Source organism: Vicugna pacos, chromosome 14 (assembly GCF_048564905.1).
Source record: "Vicugna pacos chromosome 14, VicPac4, whole genome shotgun sequence".
Taxonomy (NCBI): domain Eukaryota; kingdom Metazoa; phylum Chordata; class Mammalia; order Artiodactyla; family Camelidae; genus Vicugna; species Vicugna pacos.
This window is the reverse complement of record NC_133000.1, coordinates 29831645-29858665: the sequence shown is the minus strand read 5'-3', so window position 1 is coordinate 29858665 and position 27021 is coordinate 29831645. Positions and strand designations below refer to the sequence as shown.

The window sequence follows — 27021 nt, the reverse complement described above, 5'->3', positions numbered from 1 at the left end:
CACATATTCTGATGATTTCTTTATAAAGAAGATATTAAAGTATTATTAAATCAAATAAAGCTCACTTTGACCATCAAAACCTATCATTCCCATTTCCTTCTGGTTTCAATGCCATCTGTGGAGACGCCTCACTAAAGTTTGGACCGTTAGTCTCAGCAGATCAATCAATAGTAGCTGAGGGGTCCGTTTCAGGTGAAATACATTTTATTTTTTCTTCTCCTGTAATTAAGAGTTTGCACTTCTCCCTTTCAGGAGAAATCCCTGAAACAACAAAAAAAAATGAAAAATCATGCAATGTTCTCCAAGTGACTTGAATTTTATCTGTAACAGCATTTAGCATAAAGTTGATTCTTACAACAGGTAATTACTGGGTAAGTTCTGTTGTGTATTAGAAATTAATAAACAGCTAAGGTATGTGATAGCCAAACTTTAATTAGATTTCTCAGGTGGCTAAATCTTTTCCTTTAGGTGAAATTTATATATATATATATAAAGAATGGTATTTTTAAGATCAGGAATGGACTGTTTTTGGTGTTTCTGATAAATCACTTAGAAACTTCCACCAGGAGAGGACACAACCACCTCAGAACTCCAGGCAGTCATTGGGAAGACGCCCTAGGCAACCTGTCCCTTTCTGTGAGCCCTCAGGACCCTGGCTCTAGTCCACATGCACAGCCCTCCCTGCTCCCCTCCCAACCTCACACTCAGCCCACCCAGTCCCTCCAACGCCCCCCAGGGACCTGTCATTAGGCACAGCTCCTCACAATGCTCAGTGTTCCTTTTTCCACCTTCTCGTTTCTAACACCCAATTTTCGCCCTTGTCCCCTCTACACCCCAACTCTAAAGAGCACTTCCTGCCATGCACTGACCCTCCCAGATTTTCTCTCCCCATCACCCCCATTAAAGTCTATCTAAAGCTCATCATCAGAAACATTCTCTTGCGTGTCCTCAGCTCACTGTACTCATGGCACAATCCCAGCCAGCATCACTTTGATTTTTCTCCCTATGATGCACGCACTGGCAAAGAGCCCTGCCTGCTGGTCTCAGCTTCAGTTCACCACCACTGAAGTCAGGGGGGCCCTGTGTGGCCGCAGCCCCATTGTGACACTGGGGCAGCAGGAACTGCCAACCCGGCGCAGCTGACACCCTCAGGGGAAGCTGTGTGCGGGCACCTGTGGGCTGTTCTAGCCACTCCTTCTTCCCAGTGTGCCCCATACCCTGCAGCATCTCTGCTTCACCACCCCCCTCAACAGGCTGATGGGGGCAAATGTCACAGCCATGTCTCTGTTAGCCTCCCTGTCCTGCTCTAAACCCACATCTGTTAAAACCAGGAGCAAGCAGGCCAGACAGCACTGAGATTATTGAAGATCGCCCGGGAGGGCCTGACAAATGCAGCGAGAAGAGAAATAATCAGAAGCCCAACAAAAACTTTCTTATTAGTGATAAAGGCTGAACATTAAGAACATTTAAGGTTCATAGCAATGTGGAGGAAAGGGAGCCCTTATACACTGATGGTGGGAATGTAAACTGGTGCAGCCACTGTGGTAAACAGTATGGAGGTTTCCCCAAAATTAAAAATAGAACTACCACAGGATCCAGTAATCCCATTTCTCAGTATTTATCCCAGAAAAGAAAACAGGATACAGAAGACATCTCTGCACACCTATGCTCACTGAAGCATTTATTCACAGTAGCCAAGATTCAGAAACAACCTGTCATCTGAAGAATGGATGTAGAAAATGTGGTATATATACACAATGGAAGAGTATTCAGCCTTAAGAAAGAAGGCAATTCTTGGAGGCTATTACGCTAAGGGAAACAGGCCAGACACAGACAAACATGCTACCATGTGTAAGTGAGATCTTAAAAAGTGGAACTCAGAGAAACGAGGCGATGTCAGTAAAGGGTCCAAAGCGTTCAAGACTTAACACACAGTGTGGCTAATTACAGTCACTAACAATGAATGGCATGCTTGAGATTTGCTGAGAGTAAATCTTAAGTGTTTGCATCTCACACACAAAAGGGTAACTGTGTGTGGTGATGAGCATGTTAATTGGCTTGTTTGTGGTGATCATTACAAAACACTATGTTGTTTGTAGTAACTTATGGTGAAAAAGAACATGAAAATGAGTATATGTATGTTCCTGTATGACTGAAGTATTGTGCTGTATACCAGAAATTGACACATATGTCAATAAAATATATACATAAAATTAAAAAAAAAACAAACCTAAAACTCCATGTTAACACCTTAAATATATACAACTTTTTATTTGCCAATCACAACTCAGTAAAGCTGGGAAAAGAATTAAAAGCCACATGAATGGCTATTATACTCTGGATACAACCTACTCTCATGGCCACGTCCAGCTGCAAAAGGAAGCTGGGAAATGTGGTCTCTGCCCAATTGGCCATGTGACAACCCAGACCCAGGGCAGGCATGGGGAGCCCAGCACTAAGAAGGAGGGAGGAAGAACTAGACACCATGGGACAGCAATGATTTCTACCCAACATGCATAGACACACACACACACACACACCATGCACCATGTCCCAGAGATGCCAGTAAAATGGGGGAATACATCAAGAAAAAGAAGGCCATGGACTCCAGGCAGTAAGAGATCTAACTGACATGAGAACAGGTAAAGACAGAGGCCAGGATGACAGCTTTCCAGCAGGTCAAAGGAAAACCTCGTCTAGTTTGGAGCAGGTCAGAGGGAGTCCAAAGAAATGGTTCCAAGAAGACCAAACCCACATAATACCTAGTGTATCTGGATGATCTAAGAAGAGATAAACATACCTAGGGGAAAGTTTGGCAAGAGACTAGAAATAAGCACGTGGAAAACAAGGCAAAAATAAAAATTATTCACAAAGGGAAAACAAAATATTGTGCCAGAAAGAAAAGTAGCCATGGTACAATTAGCTTTGATTAGAATATACATGGTCAAAATAATTCCAGCACTGCATCCTGGTTTCACCATGATTGTAAGTATGCGTGGAGGGGGCGGGACATACAGTCATATCTGGGGAGGCCAGGGGAGGAGGAGAACTGATGGGGAAAGGCAGCTACTACACCTTATCCTCCAAAGTATGAAGTCCACAGACAAGGCCTCAGACTAAAAACCTAAAAATAATAAAAGTTTGTGATTTATAATCGCTGATATAAGAAAACAGTAAAGGAGTTGAAAGTGGTTGACTCTGGGAAGCAGAAAATAAGATGATGAGTGAGGTCTAGGAAATGTTGTTTTTGGTAACAGACTTGCAGAGTGTCTTGGCCTTTTTATAATAATAGAACTAGATTTTATAACTTTCATAACAATAGAACTAGATTTTAAAATGAAAACAAGATTTATGTGATTAATAAGAACATAATCCCTTGGTAGCAAGGTTATAGATAACTTCAATTTTCTACAGCATAGTTTTTCATATTTTCTAAATGTTTTACAGTAAAAATATACTATTATAGTCAAGGGGAAGAAAATTAGTTTAAAAAAATGTGGGTGCTTTGTTACTGGCCATGAAAATGTAATTCATATTGGATTAACCACCTACTGAAAGTAAGAATAAATGATGGGCAAAAAATACATTTAAAAGCTGTTGGGGAACCCTGGGGTATGTGACACAGTGAGGCCAAAGGGGAGAAGGCAGATATTGAGATAAATTCCACCTCCCCTCACCCCGCATCCTGAAGGCATTCCCTAAACACCAGTACAGGGGGACAGATTGCAAGCAGGGGCAAGCCTTACTGGGTTGAAAGTCTGAGGCCACCAAAGTGACCCAGACTCCAAGGAAGGAATCACCAAAAAGAAACTCAAATCTGTGTAAAAGTTCCACTAAGTACCTCAAAAAAATCCCCTCAATTTTCATCTAGCTCCTAAATCACACAAGCAACAGGCCAAGAAAACCAGCATAAATGGCGGCCAGGAAGATGAGCAGCCAGGCAAAGAGCTGAGCAGCTGGTGGTGTCTGGGAGAGACCCAGGAGCACAGTAAATAAACATCAACAACTCTGAGTTGAAAGATCAAGGCACAGGAATGAGGGCTACAGCCTGGAGTCAAGCTGGCAATCAGGACCACAAACAGGCCATGACTAACTTCAACAGTACCAAGGTAATCTGCTGGTATTATTTAGTTTTAAGAAGAAAACTTAATCTTCTTTGAAGAGAGATAACATTATCCAGAGGCTATTAAATTTTTCAACCACAATATCTGGCATTCAATCAAACAAAAATTCTAATGTATGCCCTGGTTTTATACAGCCTGCAAGCTATGAAAAGCATTTACATTTTTAAAGGGCTGTAGAAAAATTTTAAAGGAATAATATGCTCACAAAGGCTAGAATATTTACAATCTTACAATTATACACAAAAAATCATTAATCTGCTATAAAGCATGGTATATAAAAAACAAACAGGAAAAAAATGACTGAAAACCAAGAAAAGAGACAACAGAAACAGAACAGACCTAGATAACCCAGAAACAGATCTAAATAATCCAGCTATGAGATTTATCAAGGAGAAATTTTAAAATAACTTTGATTAACATGTTCAAGGAAACAAAGCAAGATGGGTGGCAAATGGACAAATCCATATTCTTTATAAAAGAACATGAAATGGGTATTCTAGAATTGAAAACCAGTATCTGATATTAGGAACTCACTGGATTCATGTAACACATGTAAGAGAAAGCAGGAGACGACTAGGGAAATGCTAGAGGGTCAACAGAAGTAAAATGGAAAAAGGTAAAAAAGTAGAATAGAGCACAAAAGATACATGTGGCAAATTCGAAGGGTCTAATGTATGTGTCACTAGAGTCCAAAAAGAGAGAACAAGCAGATGCAATACAGGAGGACTTAAATGACACAATTTCCCCCAAACTGAAAAAAGATATCAACCTCCAGGTTTAAGAAGCTGAAAAAACCCAAAGCAGGTTAAAAACAAAGGAAACTCTCTATGCATATCCTGGTAAAACTGCTGAAAAACCAAGAGAAACTATTAGATGAGATTAAAGAGAAACACCTATCCCTATCATTTTCAAACAAACAAAAATAAGACATAAAACTGACATAATTTGGATACCAGAAGAAAAATGTAAAGATACCTTTAAAGTTAAAAAGAAAACAAAGAAATAAAGCAAAAACAAACCAACTAACCCTTCCCACATCTACCTAGAATTTAATACATAGTGAAAATCCCTTACCAATTAAAAAATGGGCAGAATATCTGAACAGACACCTCACCAAAGAAGACACAGAAGGCAGTTAAGTATATGTAAAGATGCTCCATGTCACATACTATTAGGAAATTGCAAATTAGAAAAATGTATCATCACTACACACCAAATATGATGGCTAAAACCCCAACACTGACAACACCAAATGCTGCTGAGGACGTGGAGCAACAGGAACTCCCATCGCTGCTGATGGGAATGCAGAATGGCACAGTCACTTTCAGAGACAGTTTGGTAGTTTCCTACAAAACTAAACATATTCTTGCCATGTGATCAGCAATCATGCTCCTTGACATATACTTTGATAAGTTGAAACCTTATGTCCACACAAACACCTGCAAATAGATGTTACAACAGTTTTATTCATAATCACCAAAAGTTGGAAGCAACTAAGCTGCCCTTCAGTTAAGTGAATTAACTATTAAATAACCTATATTGACAAATTGGGGTGCCCACACAGTGGAATATTATCCAGTGATAAAAAGAAGTGAGCTATCAAGCCATGAAGAGACACGGAGGAACCTAAAATGCATGTTACTAAGTGAAAGAAGTCAGTGTGATAAGGCTACACACTGTGTGATTCCAACCACATGACTTTCTGGAAAAGGCAGAACCATGGAGACAGCACAGCAATCAATGGCTGTTAGGAGTTTGGGGGGCAGGAGGGATGGTAAGTAGAGCACATGGGTTTTTCAGGGCAGGAAACTCCTGTGGATGTTACTGTCATGGTGGATACAGGCCAATATACATTTGTCAAAATCCACAAAAAATACAACAGCAAGAGTGAAGCCCTGAGGTAAACTACAGATTTGGGGTAATAATAATGTGTCAGTGTTGATTTGTTGATTGTAACACATGCATCACTCTTGGGGGAATTGTTGGTTAGGGAGAAGGTTGTATATGGGAACTCTCTGTACTTTCTGCTCAATTTTTCTGTGAACCCAAAACTACTTTAAAACAGAAGTCTAGGAAAACAAACAAACAAATCATGTACTAGAAAAATAAACCCAATAACAAAACATATTCTAAGAAAATTAGATTTTAAGGAGAAAGATACTCTTTGAGTATCTAAGCAAAAGGACCAAGTCACTTATAGGAAAAGAAAAGACTGTCACCAGACTTTCTGACTGCTATGCTTTATGCTACAATAAAACAGAGTTATACATTAAAGACATTCAGGGAGAGGAAATGTAAGTCAAGGATTTAATTTAGCCCAGCCTACTCCAAGAATAAAGTCTTCAGACAGAATGCTAGGAACATGCAAAATCTCTGGTGGACCTCTTCACATGAGCTCTTCCTAAGGAATTATTACAAAAGAGCTTCCACAATCAAAAAGATGAAAGAGACACTGACTAAGGACCGGAAGACTAAAGACACCGCAAGTCCATTGTGTCTCTCATTTAATCCACAAAACTATTCTTGATGCCAGTGTTTCCATTCTACACACGGAGAAATGGGATGTCAAAGGTAGAGGAATCTGTCCATGGTTGCTGGAAAGTGATGGAACCAGAACTTTCTTTCTATGAGATGCAGATACATATTAACTAAACCTCTGCATCCTTACAAACTGCCTAGAGATTCGTTCTCTCCCTTATCTACCCAACTAGCTCTTTTCCCCTTTGGCCCAGCTCAAAATCCCCCTCTCTCTCTGTGACTTTCCCTGATCCCGAAAGGTCTTTCATCACAATGGCACTGTACAGCACTGACAACACAAAGCCTCCTCAGCTGTGGCCCCACAGCACAGGTGACACCACCAACACAGACCAGAGACCACACGCAATTTCTGTGCTGGTAACAACCATGACCTCTTTGTCTTAAAATCCCAGCACAGAGCATATTCTAAGTACATGCAGTTAGAAGAAAAAATTTAAGGGGGGCAGATGACAACTCTGGGAAGCCTTCAACTATCAAAGATAAGGTCAATTACTTACACATCTCTTCACTACCTCTTAACTTTGTGCACACTTTGATTCTTGACCTTTTCATGCAAAATTATGCTTCACTGGTTTTCACTTGTGTCCATCCTCCGAGAGCAAGAATGATCTTTTACTCTTTGTGGCTTTATCACCTCACACATAATAGTACGCACAGCCAATAAGTGTTCACAAAATAGCTGGTAAACTGGATTTTTAAAAAGTGAGACAAACCATAAAAAAGACTTTTCAGTCCCAATTCTACACAGATGGACTACTTGTATGGAGAAGGAGAGCCCTACTCTCACACCGCCTGAGTCTCATCACAGACCAAATTACATATGTTTAAGCAATAAAAATTTTAAATAAGTGGAATCAGAATCTGATGTTTTAAAAGTAATGGTTCTGATGAATGTATTTAGGACTTCTGATCACAAAATAATCTGAAATTTTTATCATCATTTTTGAAAATGTTTCGGCCTGGAGGCTTATTTTTTTTTTTCTGAATAAAGCCTGGGGCATTTTGAGAACAGGCTCAGACTGAGATGGAAAAACGCTGTTCCCAGTATTTTTGATTTAGATTAGTATTTGGCATAAACTGCACAACTTTCAGACTCAAGAGTGTGAACAAATTCATTACAAATACACACACTTTGTGTATCTGCCCTTTTATCAAACAAATATATATACTTTATTCAAAGCATCTTTCCCTTTAATATTAAAGAAAATGCTATAACGGTTACAGGCTGGGAGGTCCACTCTTAATAAATAAAGAACAACTTACTTCTGCTACTTTAGTAACAAGCGTGTAGGTTCATTTCAGTAGCTAACTGCCAGCATCTGGTTAATACCTTTTTACACAATGTGAACAGCTACACCTCCCAGGTTATTTCTCTGTCAGTTTTGGGTGAGTTTTACGCTAAGCATTAAGGAGAGGCAAGTAAAAAGGAAGAGAGGGCGGGAGAAAGCGTGAACACACAGAAATATGAAGTACACACATTCAGGCCTTCAAACAACTTCCAAGAAATAAAAACTTCCTCTTTGGAAAAGCTGTTAAACCTTAAAACGCCCATCTTATAACAAAAACATTCTGTGTTTGTGCAGGGGTAACACTGACACCCACCACACACATGGACCGGCAGTGTTTTCCTCTTGCCTCGCAGGAGCTCATCCTCTCCAGTCTTGGGGTAACGCCTGCGGTCCTCACTTCAGAAACCTGTCGTCTTCTAGTAAACATGATTGCTGAGTCCACAGGGAACACACCACTCATCTCAGCGCACTGCTCCCCCACCTTTCTCCACCAGAAACATTATTCAGACTGCCCTGTATTTCTGGCGCCCCCTCCACCATAGACATTTCCTTCTCCTTTATTTTTAGAGCCCATCTAGCTTAAACCAGATCAAAACTCCAAACAACCATTCAAGACAACTCCCCCCAAAATGCAATCATTCTCCATCTAACTAGAAAATCATCATAATAAAAAGATAATCTATTGCAAATAATTCATTCAAAATAGACACATCTTTGATTTTTAGTATTACTTCTAGTCTCCACTCACCACTCCTAAGCATTGTGTTCTCCAACGGCGCTGTTGGCAGCTGTAGTTCAGCTACTCCAAGTATCTTAAGAACACAGGGCTTCTGCCCTAGACTTTTCTTGGAGATCCACCAGGATCTAATTTAATAACCTCTCCCACTCTATGTTCTAGAAAAAAAAAGACAAAAAATTTTCAGTAGTAGAACATAACAACACCACCACATTATCAAGCAGATTTTTAACGTCTTCTACCCAACTGAGCGCTTTTCAGGAGAAAAGGTCATATCACAAACAGCACATGATGACAATGGTTAAAAAAGATTTTCAGGGAATGAACAGTAAATGATAGAATGGACAGAAGCTACTACTACTACTAATAAAAAAATACATTTGAAGTTGCCTGGTAAAATACTTACGAATTAAACTTTAGGGAATATAAAAATGAAAAAAAACAAATTATGTTTCTATAACTTTTTATTTGAGAAAAAAATTTAAACCTAAGATACTTAAGAATAACTTGGAGTAGCACAAAAATAGATAAAATGTAAATTAATATTTTGTTTCTATAAGTCTAATTGAAGAGAACAAAAAAACAAATCCTGAGATAAATGCACATATGAATAAAAGTGGAGAAAAGTATTTCTAAGAAAATGTATTTCATCTTATATATCATAAGTAGGTCCCTGATACTCCCTTTTGACAATAATATTTTGGGGTAAGCCTTTTTTAATAAAATTTGGCAAAGCAAAAAATAGAAAATTATCTACTGATGTTTGAGTCTTTAGAACACTGATAATAGTACATGAAGCATATAGGTGCCTACCAGGAAGGGACAGGTTATAATCTCAAATATACATGTTGATGCAAATTTTTATGTATTAGTCCATGAAATTTAGGATCTGCAAATTAGCAGCTACTATTCAGTTTTGTTCAGCCAACATGATTGCCAATAGGGAATCCATTTTTTAAAAGGATAGTTAAAAAGAGAGAGAGCCCAGAAACAGACCCATAACTTATGGTCACATGCTGTTTGATAAAGGGGCCAAAGCGATCTAAATGGGGTCAGGGGGTAGTCTCAGTGTGGGGAGGCAGAGTGGCTGGTGCTGGCAGGATTGAGCACTGAAGGGCACAGAGCTACCTGGGGAGAGAACTTGGGGTAACTGAGAAGGGGCCCTTGGAGCCTTAAGCTGAATGCTGATCAGCAAGTGTGTGAGACAATCACTGCAGTCTAGGGAAGAGATCACCCAAAAAAATTAGAAGGAATAATACTCTGAGTTCAGGGTCAGAAATAGCCCCCATTCCCACCAGCCAGAAAAGGAAGCCTTAACAATTCACAAGGCTGCAGGCAGGTCACTCAGAAAGGTTTCTGACCAGCAATGGGGAAAGGTAAGCCACAGGCTAAACATGGCACTGGCTCCCCTGACTAAGTGCAACATCAGACCTAAAGGGTCAGCCATTTACAAGTAACTGAACTGTGTCCCAGAACAGGGTCAGGAACGTTTACAGGAATACAGAAGTATAAGCACCCATCAAGGTAAAATTCACTGTTCAGCCTTCTAACAAAAATGGCCACACAAGCACAGGAGCAGAAAAAGTCAACGTATAATAAAGAGAGGAAAAACTAACCAACCAAAACCAACCCCAAAATGACAGAGATGATGCAACTAGGAGACAGAGACACTTACAACTGTCATTATAACTAAATTCTACATGTTCAACAAGCTATAGACAAGACCAATGATAAAAACTAGGGGCAAGGAAACATTAACAAGATACACACTGAACTTCTAGCAAGGAAGACAGAAAAAGCTGGAAAAAATAATGATGGCAAAAAATAAATTCCAAATTTGATGAAAACTATATCCTCACAAATCCAGGAAGCTCAATGAAAGTCAAGCAAAAGAAACATAAGGAAAATGACACTGAGGAACAGCATAATGAAATTTGCTAAAACCAAGGCTTTGGGGGAAAACTCTAAAATGCAACCAGAGAAAATAAGACATATCATAAACAGAGAAATAAAGAATGAGGCTGTCAGAAAACCCTGAGAAGTGCAAACTAGAAACACTGGAGTGACACCACTGAAGCACTAAAGGAATAAAACATCAACTAGGAATTCTATACCCAGAAAAAAATTTCTTTCCAAAAGGAAGGAAAAGTCAACACTTTCATAGATGTACAAAGGCTGAAAGAACTCATCTCCAGAGCATCGTCTTCGACCGTACCCGACGCTGAGCTGGCCTGCACACGTGCGCCCGGCCTGGCCGCTCCCCGCCAGCCCGCGTGCAGCTCAGGCTCAGCCACTGGCACAGCCTGCCCTCGGGAGCCACCCCGGGCCTCCCAAGACTGGCCGGTGCCCTCACGTGCACTCGCGGCAGCGCGGTTACCCCCGGGGGACCCAGCCCGGCCTCCAGGGCCCTCAGTGCGTGCGCAGAGGGCGCGGTGAGACCCTCCACACCCGGCCCAGCGCCTTCCCAGACCCCGCCGAGTGCACTGCGGGTTCCCCCAACCGGACCTCCTGGTCATGGGGGTGCTAACGTGGCGGGGAGGGATCCGGGGTCGTGACGGAGATTGGGGAGCAGCGCCCGCTTGCCCCGCAACTGTTGTAACAGCCCGCCATCCAGGGGTCACGCTCTCCTTTCTCACTCGTAGCAGAAACACCTCCGGCCCCCAGGTACGCCCCCTCCTCCGCACCCCACAGCTCTGACCCGCCCCTCTGCAAGCACTTCCCAAGGCCGAGAAGGACACGTCCAGGGTCAGCCCCACCGCGGGCATCACCAGCCGGCCTCCGGTCTACCCCTTCCTGCGATCTCCGGAGCCGGCCTTTCCCTCTCCTACCCCGGAGCATCTTCATGGGCAGCGATCAGCCCGGTTAAAGGGGCCCTGCTTCTCTTTCCCCTCTTGTTGAGCTTTAAGATTTTGATTTAACGGATGTAGTATTTCTCGCTTATTCTGAAAGTTAAAATGTTGCATTTTAGTAGGTATAGGACTAAGTAAAATGATGACAAGAGAAAACCTGGAAACTGTACCTGCTGAAGTAGCACTGTTGGTCTTCTGCGTTTCTTCCAAGGTTTCCTGAGTGTCAGTTAACCTTCTGTCCTTTAAACACAGACAGTTACAAAGTAAGAGATAATGTTTTCTTTAAAGTCTACCTTAAAATTTTTTGATATTTTTTACTTCTTGTTTTTCATTAACATTTCAAGCTCCTTGTGAATTTTTTAATTCCTGCAAAATGTTAACACAGCTTCCTTCACTATCAGCAAGGAGAAACAGTTAAATATCATCTCATAGACTAATATACAGTAGAAGGGCCAACTCTCAATTATTTATCATAGTTTTGGATTACCTCATCACATGTTTAACTATAGTCTCTTTTTCTCGAGCACCTGATTATTGATGATTTTAAATTTATGGTAGGAATTTTAAAAATTAATTCATATACTTAATGAGAGCTAAGGAAATTTTGATGAATTAGGCTGCATTGTTTTGAAGCTGTCTTTATGTTTCAGGTACATGAATTCCTGTTAGCTGTGCTACTTAATAAGCATAATTGAGAATTGGCTTTTCCCCCTAAGGAAAGAGTATCAATAAAGAATTCTGCCTCCTTTGTACTAATGATTATATAAATTGCCTTTTGATTAGTACAATCAGAGCAATCTAGACCACCTAGAATTTTTAGATATATGAAAAGAAGAAATTAGTGTTAAGAAAACTATGAAAGCAAAGTTATCTGAAAGACTCAGGGTGAGGAAAAGTAATTCTCAAGGTTTTAAGTAAGTGATATTTATTTGCCAAGAAAACACATAGAGGAAAACCACTTAGTTACTTGAATTACCTCAAATTTTATTAAATAGTGGTCAGCTTTAAAGTAACACATGTCAGTCAGACAAAGAGCACTTTTACCCAGTAAAGCAGTCAGGAATTAGCAGCCGCTACAACCAGAGAGGTGACAGCTACTTGAGATGGGAGCCTGGGGAGGAGGACGGGACCCAAGCAGTGGCCCCTGAGGCTGAGGAGGACAGCGCGGCTCCAGAGAGAGACCACACCCACATGAAGTCAGTGTTTCCTACATGAAGCTCCTAAGTGTGACCAAGACTTGCATTTACTATGCAATCTAACTTTCAAGATAAACACAAAGTCTGTAAAAAAACTGGTGTTCCAGTAACAGCAGTGCTGTCTGCAAAGATGTAATGAAATTCAACAGATGAAAGGCACAGACTTCAACTCCAGGAAAGGAGAAAAGCAGGCTAATGTGAGACATGACTCCGTAGACTTCTTCCTCAGCCTGCTGAACTCCAGGCGGGAATTCCATATCATGAACCCACTCCCCTCGACCTCAGAACAGAGCTCTGACATTTCAGATGACACCCAGCACTTACTCCCAAGTTTAACTTCCTACTTGCCCATGTTTCTTTGTTTTACTACCCACATGGCACAACAGAGATTCAACAGCAGAAGGTTAGAGAAATAGCTGATGAGTTAACTGTGACTCTGCTTATGCTTAATTCAGTCCTATAGCATTTGCTATGCCAAACATTTTAAAATACATGTAAACATGTCTTGCACAGTATTCCCAGAGTTAATTAAGTATCAAAAAGACATTACTTTTTAAAAGGTGAAACTAATTGTGAGCTAGGATATAAAAATGTTTATTGCATTAGTTTTCATACATTTCTATATTTTTTGTTCAATATTCTTTTAAAGCAAAAAAATGTCATTTTAATATATTTTTATCTACCAGGTGGTCTTAGATATAAAACCTAAAAGCAGTGAGGCTCCAATATCCAGAGTAAACCATACACAAAGAATCTTAAGAAGTAATTCTTTTTCTTAGAAAAACCTATTGGAACATTAGGAATTAATGTAATTTCATAAAACTTAAGCCTTTTAATAATTTTTTGACTTTGAGGAATTCTAAATTTTAGGAAACTTACCAAACCCACTCCTTTCAAAGATGAAGTCACAGAAATAACAGGTCTCATCTGCTGCTTTGAGGGAGAGCCATTTGCCCCATGCTGCCCCAAGGGCAGAAACATACCTGAGTTCTTTATTCCTTTAGCCACCGGCTGTCATAAAGAATGCAAGCACAGTGGGAACCTTACATTTGCATGAAGAGATAAAGTGGTATCTACAAGATCACTGTCTATCCACTCTATCAAGGAGTTCTTTTTTCTTTTCAGTTGAAGTACAGTCATTACAATGTGTCAATTTCTGGTGTCCAGCACAGTGTCCCAGTCATGCACATACATACATATATTCGTTTCCATATTCTTTTTTGTTTAAGTTTTATTTTGTGGAGAGAGGTAATTAAGTTTGTTTATTTATTTATCTATTTATCTATTTTTAGAGGTGGTACTGGTGATTGAACCCAGGAACCTATGCATGCTAAGCATGTGTTCTACCACTTGAGCTATGCCCTTCCCCTGATATTCTTTTTCATTGAAGGTCATTACAAGAGATTGAACATAGTTCCCTGTGCTATACAGCAGAATTTTTTTTTTTATCAGAAACTTCTTTTCATTCCTCAATTTTTGCTGCTCAAGGCAATCACCTGGTGCTGGGGAAAGACTGGTGAACAGAAAGACCTCTGGCCTCAAAGTAAACGTAACTGTGTGTCACACAGCACTAAATAACTCCTTTCCATTGCATTAACAGTGTTTCACAAACTGCCTTCTATAAGATTACAAGATTAAACATTAGCCCTCTTCCTTTAATTTTAATCCATTACAAAACCTGGCAGAAATAAAAACTATTTTATTTATTAATCTTATACTTCAAAAACAAATGCTTTTACAATTCACGTTTGCTATGCCAAACATTTTTCAAGTTTCAAGGCACAATCTTCTTAAAGTTTGAATATCAATCATCCAACATGAGAGCCCTGATGATAAAAATGTCAACATAAGTAAGAAAGGAACAAAAGGTCCAGGTAATGAGATTTAGTTCACTAAAAATATCATTTGTTATATTCATATATGTGCTGCTTTTATCTTGCACTTTTTTTGTGAAAATAAGACTCTGAACTTTCAATAAATATAAGGAAGCAGCATTGAACAATAAGCGCAGAGCAACATGGCAGCAAACCCACTCCCTACTTCCATCTCTTCTTCAAACCAGTAAACAAGAATTTCAAACACAGTATTTACTGAGCATCTTCTAAGCATGAGATAGTAATACAATTCTAATACTTAGTTTTGTGGACTTTCATTTTATTCAAGTATCTGTTTTGTTCAAAAGAAGATGGAAATAGCCAATACAATGTTGAAGGGACAAAGTTAAAAGAATGACACTACCTGACTTCCAGGCTTACTAAAAGCTACAGTAATCAAGACAGTAATCAACATGTTAATGAAGGAATAGCAAATGGATCAATGGAATAGAACAGAGAGCCCAGAAACAGACCCAGACAAATAGAGTAAACTAATCTTTAACAAAGGAGCAAAGGCCATTCCATGGAGAAAGGAACAGAATGTGCTGGAAGAGCTGGACACCCTCAGACAAACAAACAAACAAAAACCTTATACTCATCACAAAAATTAATTCACCATTTATTACAGAACTAAGTGTAAAACTCAAAACTGCAAAACTCCTAGAAGAGAAAATCCACATGACCTTGAGTTTGGCAATGACTTCTGAGATACAACACCAAAAGCACAATCCATGAAAGAGAGTTAATAAGCCAGATTTCATTAAATTTAAGAACTTCTGCTCTGTGAAAGACACTGTCAAGAGAATGAGAAGACAAGCCACAGAATGGGAGAAAACATGTACAAATGAAATACAGACAGAAAGGGCTGTTAAGCAAAATACACAAAGAACTATAAAAAATCAAAAATAAGAAAGCAAACAACCCAGTTAAAAAATGGGCAAAAGATCTGAACAGACAACTTACCAAAGAAGACACACAGAAGGCAGTTAAGCATATGTAAAGATGCTCCACGTCACATGCTATTAAGAAATTGCAAATTAGAATAATGTAGCACTGCTACACACCAACTGTGACAGCTAAAATCCTAACACTGACAACACCAAATGCTGCTGAGGACATGGAGCAACAGGAACTCCCATTGCTGCTGATGGGAACGCAGAATGGCATAGTCACTTTCAGAGACAGTTTCATGGTTTCTTACAAAACTAAAACATACTCTTCATATGATCCAGCAATCATGTTCCCTGGTATTTACCCAAAGGAGCTGAGAACTTATTTCCACACAAAAACGTACATACACATTCACAGCAATTTTATTCATAAACACCAAAAGCCGAAAGCAATCAAGATGCCTTTGGGTAGGTAAATAGTTAAAACACTGGTACATACATGGAATAAAAAGAAGTGAGCTATCAAGTGAGGCAAATCAAGGAGGAACCTGACATGAGTATTACTAAGAGCAATCAATCTGAAGAGGCCACATGACATTCTGGGAAAGGCAGAACTACAGAGACAGTAGCAAGGTCAGTGGCTGCCGGGGGCTGGTGAGGGATGGACAGGCAGAGCACAGAGGATTTTAGGGCCTGAAGATATCACGTATGATATCGCAATGATGGATATGTATCATTACACAAGTGTCCAGAACCACAGAATGTGCAAAAGCAACAGGGAAACATGATGTGAACTAGGAACTTCCAGGGACAACGTGTCAGCACAGGTTCATCAGCTGTAACAAATGTACCATCTAGTGGGGCACGCTGGCAATGAGGGAGGCCACACACCTGTGGGGGGGGCGGGGTACATGGAAAAATCTCTGTAATATCCTTTCAATTTTGCTGTGAGTCTAAAAATGCTCTTAAAAAATAAGTGTCTATTAAAAAAGAAGAGGAGGATGAAGAAATTGCTTTAATCCCATAGTTCAGCACTGTTGAGAAAGTATTCTGATATTTAAGATGTTATTATAAATAACTTTTCAAAAGAATCTAGATCTCACAAAACTCAGTATTATCCCCTTAAAAGATTATACTGATGTGTTTTGAAACTTTATAATTGTCTTATTACCATAAATTATATTCCAAAATGGAACATAAATCCTGAGGATATATAACATGCTCCAACTAGTTCTGAACAGCAGCATTTTTAAAACAAAGTATGCCACTTCCCTATATGATTATTTTGAAGGAAACAAATAAATTTGGATGTACAAACTCTAACATTTTATTTAACTCAATAATTACTGATTTGAGAGTTATTTGAGAATTCTAGCTCAGTAAACCTAGAAAACTAACTGCAATTAATAATTTTCAAACCAAAAAAAAAAAAAAAAAGAGGAAGAATCAAAATGATAGCAAAATGCTTCCCCTGAAAGGATTACAGCCTAGAAGAGAGGGGAGCATAAACCAGCCAGCAATCACAGTGAGATCAGAGCAGACAGCTGTGCGCCTAGTGATCTGAGGGGCACAGACCCGGGGATGCGCCCGCGGAGAGAAGCTAGGACAGCGCGGGGGGGCACAGCCAGGGCGCGGGTGGGACTCACACACACCCCCCGTGCCCATGCTCCAGCTCCTCGAGTCTGCGCTGCTTCTCACCCTCTGGACTTCAAACTTTTTCTGAGATGAGAATGCTGTACAAAGTGTCCTGTTGTTACAGGGATTAAATATGATACTTTATATATAAAGTGCACAGCTGTGTGCCTAATGAGCAGCCATAATTATCATAGTTCAGTAAATACTTCGTTTCCGTTAAACAGGGCTATTTGGTTTAAACACCAAAAATCTGGTTTTCGCCCCTGATGAGATAAAGAAACTTACACAAAGCGTTTCTGACCTCTAGATTACAGAATAGAACAAAACCCTCCCGTGTGTGCATAATGAGAATTTAAAGCTTTAACACTGCATGTAAAGGTCTATGACACAGAAGTCAACAAGAAGCAGAAACCTGGAAGACAAGTACTTTACATTATGAGCTTGAAAAAATCTAAGATAAAAAAGTGATCAGAAAACTAACTTAATTGTATGAATAAACAAAAGTGATAATATGAATTTCACCAATTTCACTCAGATAAGAACAGCACCAACCTACCTTCTCAACCTGATACAATTTTCACATATGCTTTTAGAGGTGATCTCAAAAGTCAGTTCCAAAATCACTGGGAAGATTCTGTAATAGGAACATTAAAGCAACTCTTAGTAAAAGAAAAAAAAAATTCACCCATCTACTCGTGCTCTGGCTAATTACAGTCTGCTTACCTACACTCTCTTTGATGCTCATCCATGCGCACACACAATTCTTACGTGATGTACACAAGGCACGGCACAACCCTCTGGAACTGCAGACACAGGGCCAGAGAAAAACATACAAACCTCTATGGAATACTTAGAAGATCTGCCTTTAGTTAATGGCAGAAGTCACATAAGGGGATTGAAAACCCTTTTTTTGACCTTATATACTTATGTTTTAAAATATACTGAATAGAGACATTTCTATATTAATCTCAACCTTAAGAGGAACCTAAAGTAATAGATAAACAATTTGCTTATGGATAAAGTGCTGTAAGTTAAACACAGCATGAGACCAGTGATAATTAAACTCGGGACAGTGAGGTTAGGGTCTGATGTAGGAAATCTCTGTTAAGTATCATCACACTACTCATCTCTAAAAGGAAATCTTCTCTTAATCAACAGAGGTATTTTAATGAAGAAAGTGTTTCACATGTCATACTAAAAGTTTACTCTGTATTATATTAAAATCCGTCTGGCTGCCATAGATGGCTAACAACGGTATGCAATCTCCTACCTAAGATATCCGACCCACCGCATAGACAAGGCTGTTGGCATCTTTATAACAAGGCTGTTCTGCAGCCTTTAGTAAATGCCCATGGTCTATAACCAAACAGACCAGCCTCTTTTCTGGGTCAGCTAAGCTAAACATGTCAAAAGAACCCAAAATGGCGGACAAGCAAAGACACTCAGACATACGAAAACTAAACCAAAGAACAAAAACAAACAGAACATTCTACCAACTGTTACAATTACTTCATAACAAAACTAATTCAGTTATTGAAAAATGACAGGCAGTTCAAGGTAACTACTGAGATGAGGCAACACGATTATAAGCCAAGATAATACACATTAGTTACTTATTAGTACAGACTTCAGCCTTCTGTGTAAACATCATGGATATATTATTTTAAAACAGAAATGTTAATGCTATTCACTATTAACCAGATCTCGAGATAGAAGATAATAATATATTTTTTAATTTGTCAGAAAAGAACACAGCCAATTGAGTTTTTAATTCAGAAAGATGATCAAATATGATAAAACAACACAAAAAGTAACCAAATTAAGAGAATAAAAAACAAAGTTTTATAGAAGACAAAAACATAAAACTTCAAAACAAATAACCTAATTTTGTTACAAACTGATCACCCAGTTAAGTCTAGAATACATACTTCATTCTAACATAGTTTTTCAAAATTCAAAGTTTTTAATTTGCAATATGAATGAAACATTGACTTGGCAGTTTCTTAAGTCAGGTTTAAGAAAAAACTGCATTAGATTTTTTTCCTTAGATATTTAATCACAAGATTAATACATTCAAGACTTTCCTATTGCTTATAGCTCCACAAAAGGTTTTTATCACTGTAAAACTGCTTCTCCTTTAGCTGTCAATTTTACTATTTGCTGAAAAAGTAACCAGCAGCGCCACCTAATGACAAGACTCAAAATTTCACCAAGTACTGAGGCCAAGTTTATAAATACATGAACTTACTAGTTTAGCTACTCTTGAAGTATAGATAAATACCAGTACTATTAGTACTATTTCATCTCCACATGTTGAATGACTAGGAAGATTTTAATGTATGTTAGTAAAATACTATTAAATGCCCTGATTTCATATTCTGAGTATACAGTACTTTCACACATAATTTTATACAGCCTAAAGATACATCATGGCAAAGTTTTATCAAATTCATATTTAACTTCTCTAAACTCTACCTTTGAAATATAAAATATACCAAAATATAAAAGCATTTGTGTCAAAACAGTTTTTCTGAACCAGTATTGCTACAGGGCATTGGTAAGTGTGTCTAAGAATAAGAACATGCCAGAAAGGGTGAGCATGCCCACCCTGTGGAGGCCTCACAAGCCTTCCTGGCAGGTTAAAGAGCAGGACAAGAGAGAAACACCAATGAAACACACAAGAAAGAGTTAAATGGAATTAAAAAGAAACTCACACCAAAAAATAAAGTCTCTGAATTTCCCTAATTCTATTTTTCATTGAATTTTAATTACTAAATACATTGCTACCTTTTTAAAAATTGAATCTATCTTCCTTATATGCTTTACTCACAATATGAGCATATATGCAGGCTGGGAAAGCAGCACTTATTTCAGTGAAAAAATGGTATCGTCACACATGAAAATTATTCTCCCTTCTCAAGTCCTATTTAGTACTACAATTTTTACCATTAAATGTGTCAAAAAGAAAAAGGTGTATAATCGGGTATACATGTCAAAGAATCAGAATAATTAAGGCAGTGATTTTTACCATTTGTTAGTTCAAAGACACTTTTGAGAGTGCAGTGAAAGATCTGAGGTCATACTGAATAAAAGCATATCAACATACAAACAATCAAACTTTTAATTAACATTTCTCGGACTCAATAATGAACGCTAATGCCAACCTGAAATACCACGTGAGCTGTTCTTGAGTTAGAGAAACTTAGGTGAGTGAGTAAATACAGACATAGAAGCCCCCTCCACCACATCTAGATTGTTAAATCAGACTTTCTGTTGAAATAATTGCTTGGTAAGATAACTTCAGTCCATTCTCCGTAGATTAAAGTGGACTTAGTACTTACATGATGAGAATTATTTTTTCTAGGCAAAATTCAGGAAACGTTAGAGAGGAAGACTTTCATTAGGAGATGAGGAAATAAAGGCCTATCAACATTAAGCCAATTTCCCAAATGGGCTAACGAGCAGGCAGAGCTGAGTCACAGACCGGACCCCTGAGCCCCAGCCTCCTTCCTCCTCACTCCACCAGGATGTGCTCTCCGTGCAGGACTCTGAGCAGCGCGAGTCGCAAAATTCCCCACAAATATACCTATGTTACGACCCACCAGCTACCGCGCTGACCACTGTGATCAAATGCTTTGATGCCCGCATGTAATTCTACATAATGGATCACAACCTTAAATAAGGCTGATCTGCATGGAGCGTGAGCTCTTCATCGCATTTAATAGCTGCATCACTGTCCCCATCACCTTCTCTTGCTATGCAGACTGATGGAGTGGGTTACTAAAGACTAAACTACCCGCCAGGAGGAGCTTGTAACCGTGGCCCTGCAGCTGGACGCCAGGACAAAGGCGGCATGCTTACCGCGAGGAAGGCTGATTAGAAATGAACATGCTGGAGTTCGTGCTGAGTCATCTGGATATGTTATTTTGATGCAGTTTTTATTCTGTATTTTATTTTAGAGGAAAAATGCAAGGCTAAGAATGTAAATCTTTTGTTGTTGTTGTTGTTGTTGTTGTTTTATAGCTGAAACATTTATTCAATGTTATGCTTTTTGATTTTATTGAATTTCTCTTTATGTTCAATGCCAGTTTTATTTTTTCTTGTATTCTATGGAAAATAAGATATATCATCCCTTTGTGGTATCTGAGCAGACAAGTACATTTTAGACTTAAGACTTTTTATTGTGAATTAACATCTTTTTGCCCTATTTTCCTTTTCACAACTTTTTAGTATAAATTTCAAAAATATGGAAAAGTTGATAAGATAATGCAAGCAATATCCATAAACCTCTAAAATTCAACAATTGTTAAGTTTACTGTAATTGCTCTGTGTGTGTGTGTGCATGCATACACTCAGAAGGATGTATAAAGTATTTTGAGGTTAATTACAGACAACCTAGCTTTTCAATTTTAAGTAGTCTAGCATGCACTTTTTGAGGATAAAGACATCATTGTATATACTCAGAATACAGTTATTACATGTAAGAAATTTATTTAAGGTAATAAAATTTTAGAAAATCATTTAAGTAATACATTACTTAAAAATAATATGCTTTAGCCTTAGTTATAGTGAAAAGTATGAGCCATGAAAGGCTTTTCTAAAACAGAGACCAAATATAGGAGGGAAGCCGCTTTGCAGTGTAATCACAGTGCATTCCTGTAGGATATGTTTATTGACGGACTCTTCAAACACTGTCTCACACTTAACACAGACAGAGACAATGGATTTGGGAAAACAGAGAAATGATACAACTCAACAAAAGCATAGACTTATCATATTCCATTTTCAGTCTTTTAAAAAACTTTTTATTCAAGCTGTTGCAGGAAAAGAGATGTGGAGCATGAAGAGGGCTGTGTCCCAGGTCTGGGTTGAGCCCCTGGGACATGCCCTGCCAAATGTGGGTCCTTGGCTTCATGCAGGAAAGAACTCAAGTGTGAGCCACAGTTGAGTGAAGGTAGATTTATTCAGAGAGATACATTGAAAGGCAAGAGAAAGGCCATGAGGTGTGGGGCTTAGGTGTTCAGATTAAAAGTACACACTCCATAGACAGAATGTGGGCCATCTCCAAAGAGGGAGAGATGGGGCAGCCATAAGGTGCTGTGTTGCTAGTTTTCAAGGGCTTGGTGGCTTCATATGCTAATAAGTGGAAGGACCAGTCTAAGTAGCCTGGGGAAGGGGCTGGAATTCCCAGGAAGTTGGCCATTTCCCACTCTTTGACCTTTTGTGGCTAGCCGTGGGATGGCCATGGTGCCTATAGGTGTATTATTCACCATGTTATTACAATGGGCATATAATGAAGCTCAAGATCTGCTAGAAGTTAAATCTCTCATCATCCTGAGCCTCAAGGCCTACTGGGAGTTGAATCTTCCACCATTTTGATGTTAATTGCTGTAGCTTTCCTTGAATGGCTGTGCCTTGCCCCCTTCCATCCTGTCTCAAAGTCATTTCTTTAACTCATTTTCCTCTCTTTGTACTAGGAGCATTTATTTTCTGTGATTTAGAACATTTTAGTACTATATAATTTTGTCATTTTGTTTATACTTAAACTCTGAAAGTGTAATATTTGGAAGAAAGTACCATTATTTTAGATAAATAGTATAAAATAAGATTATACTATCAATCATTAAAACCATATATACAAAATATATATGTGAATGTCACACATTTCAAAGTAATTTGCACTGTATAGTTGGATTTCAAACATTGTAGAGTAGTCTATATTTTAGTTTTTTCCTACTCTGTCTTTTCCCTTCTTGTTAGTTTGTGATGAACTGACTATATTTTATATTTCAAAATGTATTGTCTTTCCCATAAATATTTATTTTCATTTTGGAATTTTTAGCATATGTGAGAAATAATCATTTATGTATTTTCTTTTTTTTTCTATTTAAGTGAACTACCTACACAGAATTTGATTTCAATTGCTATAAAAATAATTAAAGATTACTAAAATATTAAAAACATTATTGCCTTTGACAGCCTTAAAATGTTTTTTTTCCTAGTCTACAATTACTCTTATCCTTATAATCATGTTAATATTAACTAGGATTTTTTTTCCCCCTCAGCATTAGCCTCATTCTATAGATATTTATATGTTTCAGGCCTAATTTGCAATATATTTTTTACACAATGGTCATTTCAAATACATTTTTACCATCCTTTAAAAATGTTTCTTGTAACTGCTTAGGAATGAATACATTTAAGTCTTACCTGATCTTTCTAAAATGCTCAATGAAAAAATTTCAAAAAAATTTTCTCAAGGGGCACAGCAAAAATGTGACTACCTAATGCACAAAATTAAGCAGATTGTTAGTCAAGGAACAAGCCCCCTAACTTATTTGCATTCTAGGGACTTAATTGATTTTCCTATGAGGCTTATACGGTAAAAACTTTTGTTATTGTTTTTGTTTTTCATTAGCTTCAATCTAGGTAATTAAGTTTCAGTCTTAAAGGGGGAAAGGATAGTGGAAGAAAATAGTTCAAAGTGCAAAACAGTTCGTTTCCGTGAATTTCTGGCCCTATTTCATTGTGTCCACATGCTTATAAACCCCTTGCTCTGATATGATTAGTGATCATATTAGTTGTTTGCTCAGTGATATGTCTTTATTATTTGTCAATCAAAAATTCAAGGAGAAGGCAAAATACGATCTAAAATTTGAGGCATTTTATTAAAGCCCTGGAATGAGAATTAAGAGTTGGCTTTTCTTTGAATGATCTGCTTTCTAATTATGCCTTTATTCTTAGAATTACAAGAAGACATATTTCCTTATCCCCACCCTTTCATCTACCTTTTGAGATATAAAACTCTTTACATCTTTTAAAATAATTTTTGAAAATTGCATAGCATAAGAGAATGTATTTTGTAGCTGGACAACCTTTTGGAATCTCACCTTGTGACTTTTTTCTAATTATATATCATTGGTTTTTATAAATGATAGTGTGAATGAAAATACTGCAATGTGAATGAAAATACTGCAACTGTATCAGTAAACAAAGAATGCTGAAAATAAGTCATCAGTGGCTGCCACCACCCCGCAGTGGGGACAGGCCTGCAGCCCAGCCTCTGCAGCCACTCACAATGGTACACTCTGAGCGGACTCAGGATAAGAAAGGACAGGATACTGGCCCTAGATAGCTTGGTGCTTGTCAAAGGAATGGATTCAGTGAGCCCAAATATTTGCTTCCTCCCATACATAGAAAAGCACTAAGTTCTTTGAGATGCCTGGTTTTCTTTAGATAACAAGTAATCTTTTATTGTTCCAACTAACTGGCCTTTGCTGTAAAGCTCTTATATATCCTAGCTCCTCCCCTACCTCTTCGGAGCAGTCCCTCAGAGTGATCTGAGAGGCTGTCATCCTGGCTCGAGTCCTTCTGCCAAATAAAGCATAACTCTTAACTTTTAGGCTGCACATTTATTTCAGTTGACATTAGTTATTTAAATCTTCCATCATGTGTATTTACTGTGCAAATCATTGTGGGTGCTGGCTGGCAGTGACTCTCAGTCTGGCTCTTCCTTCCCTATTCCTGGGTGACAACTAGGGACACTGAATAAGTGCTTTTCTAACATTTATTTGGCTAAGAATCACAGTGAGTCTGGTTAAAATGCAGGATCTGATTTAGTAGGCCTGGGGAGATGCCTCAGATATCCATTTTTAACAAGCTGTCTATATTACAAATAATTATCATCATTACCTTTATTAGTATTCTTTTTCTCTGCAAGAATAAATTTTACTCCTCTCTGGATCAGCTACTTGATTTAAAAGCTTAGCTCCCAACCAAATAACATGTAGTTTTCAGTACAACGTTTATATAATAAAAGCAGCAGTAAGATAAAACTCAAATGTGTTTTAGATTTTTATTTTCTTGTAGTGACTTTTTACATACAATAGGATTCATGCCTTGATAGATTATTTCAAAGGTCAGCAATCCAAGCTGATAAAACCCTTCACAGAAGAAAAACATTATTCCTGGGAGAAGAGGCACGAGGCCAGATGATTCAAAAGGAGACAAAACTGCTCTGGAGCACATAAGCCCATTTTTATTTTTTATTTATTTATTTATTTTCCTGAAATAGCTTCAATAGTAGCTTTGTGGTTCTGAATGCACCATGAATTGCTTCAGGACAAAACAGTGTTTCTTTGAGAACAAGCACAGTGTGTGACTGGGCCAATTCATTTATGTGCAGACAGCTGTATTCCTACTATAATGTAGGCCTTGCATATCGTTAAATCTTAATACTATCAACAACAAAAATGGACATTTTAGAATTTTCAACCTGTCACATAGTTTAAAATGTACAATTTCCTTTTTTTTTTTTTTTGGCACACACTTGAAGGTTTTCTTAACTCATCTTCTGCTTAAGTCTAAATGTCTTATTTCTGCATGCTAAAAATTTTACTTACGCATTGGCATAGCAAGCTGGACCCTGACAATTTATATTAATATGGATTTAGGATTTGCTTTATAATCAAACATAGGTTTCTATATAGGCTCCAAGATATTTATAATTTCAAGCTCAGTTTGGAGCTTTTTGTTTTTCTTTTAGTACCGTATTTTTAAATTTATATTACACCAAAAAACAGAAAGAGAAACAATTTTAAAAGTATGAGCCAGAGGATTTTCTTCCATGTCCCCCTAGACCTGGACTGGGGGCGGCCTCTGCTGTCCCAATTTTGCTGAACTCACCTCTCCAGGTCAGTCGTCTGCCAGGAGGTGGACTCCGTGTGGTAAGGGTGGGAGGAGGGGCGGCGGCGGCATGGGGAGGGGGGGTGCCCTGGCAAGCCGGAAGATTTTCTCCCGCGTCCCCGTCAGCCTGGCCTGGGGTGGGCCTCTGCTCCCCTACTTTTCGCCAGATGCAAGCCTTTAAGTCAGCCTGCTCCTGGGAGGGGGCGTGGTGCGGTCAGGGAATGGGGGCAGTGACGTCTGGCGGCACTGGGTGTGAGGGGGCTGCCCCAGTGAGGTGGTCATTTTGCTCCCATCTCCTTGAAGGCCTGGCCTAGGGGCGGCCTCAGCTGCCCCAAGTTCACCGAAGGCACACCTCTAGGTCAGTTGGCTCCAGGGAGGCGGGCACAGTGAGGTCAGGGGCTGGGGGTGGCTGAAGAGGCAGAGGCGGTGGCGGAGGTAGGGGGCTGCCCAGGTAAGCCTGTGGATTTTCTCCCATGTCCCACTGGGCCTGGCCTGGGGGCGGCCTCTGCTGCCCCAGGTTGGCGGGATGCACCTCCCAGGTCCCCAGCTTCTGGGGGGCCTGAGCGGTGTGGTCGGGGATGTGGGAGGGGAGACAGTGTCAGCAGGGCAAGGACTCACTGAGGACTGGGATCTAGTCCAGGATAGTCAATTCTCCTTCTCTCGTCTTCCTTCTCCCCCAGGTGGTGGCAGTACCGCCGGCGTCAGAGGCCAATTCCCTCCCCAACGGCAGCCCGCCCCTGCGCTGGAGGGGAGCATAGAAGCCGGAGCCCAGGGCCCACTCGCCCACTCTCTTCGCTCGAGTGGAACTGGACCTGGAGATCAAGCCCCAGTGCCAGGAGTGCACCTGTACCTAGTCACTGTGAGGCCAGATCTCCAGGGGAGCCCGGCCAAGCCCTTGGGGAGGTTGCCGCTGACCCCCTGATCCTGGACGAGTAGGACCAGGAGGACGGTGGCGGTTGGGAAGGCTGGGCCATGGCGATCCACAGCGGCAGGGCTGGAGCGCTGGGCTCTGGGTTGCTTTTTGAGGACTTGGCCTGGCCAGGTTGCTGGCTCCAGGAGGGGAGGACCCCAGGCCCGGACCAGCCGCTGCAGCAGGTGCACTGAGCATGGGGGACGCAGACGACTCATCCCAGCAAGAAAATGTTGGGTAGCTGGTTTTTTCCTGTAGGATCACCTGGCGCTCTCGGCCCTCTAAGCAGGAGTTG

General features: G+C 39.5%; 1 long non-coding RNA gene across 2 annotated transcripts; it reads right to left on the bottom strand.

Annotated features, from left to right (window-relative positions):
- Positions 1–26515, bottom strand: LOC140685510 (uncharacterized). 2 transcript variants are annotated; one of them, XR_012058759.1, is made up of 6 exons: positions 26435–26471; positions 17855–17934; positions 17688–17765; positions 11707–11776; positions 8700–8845; positions 1–261 (listed from the first exon to the last, which is right to left on the bottom strand). It is a non-coding gene; the product is annotated as an uncharacterized lncRNA (long non-coding RNA). The 2 variants fall into 2 exon arrangements; XR_012058758.1 differs by lacking the exon at positions 17855–17934 and having other exon boundaries at positions 26435–26515.
- Positions 26516–27021: the final 506 nt, after the last annotated feature.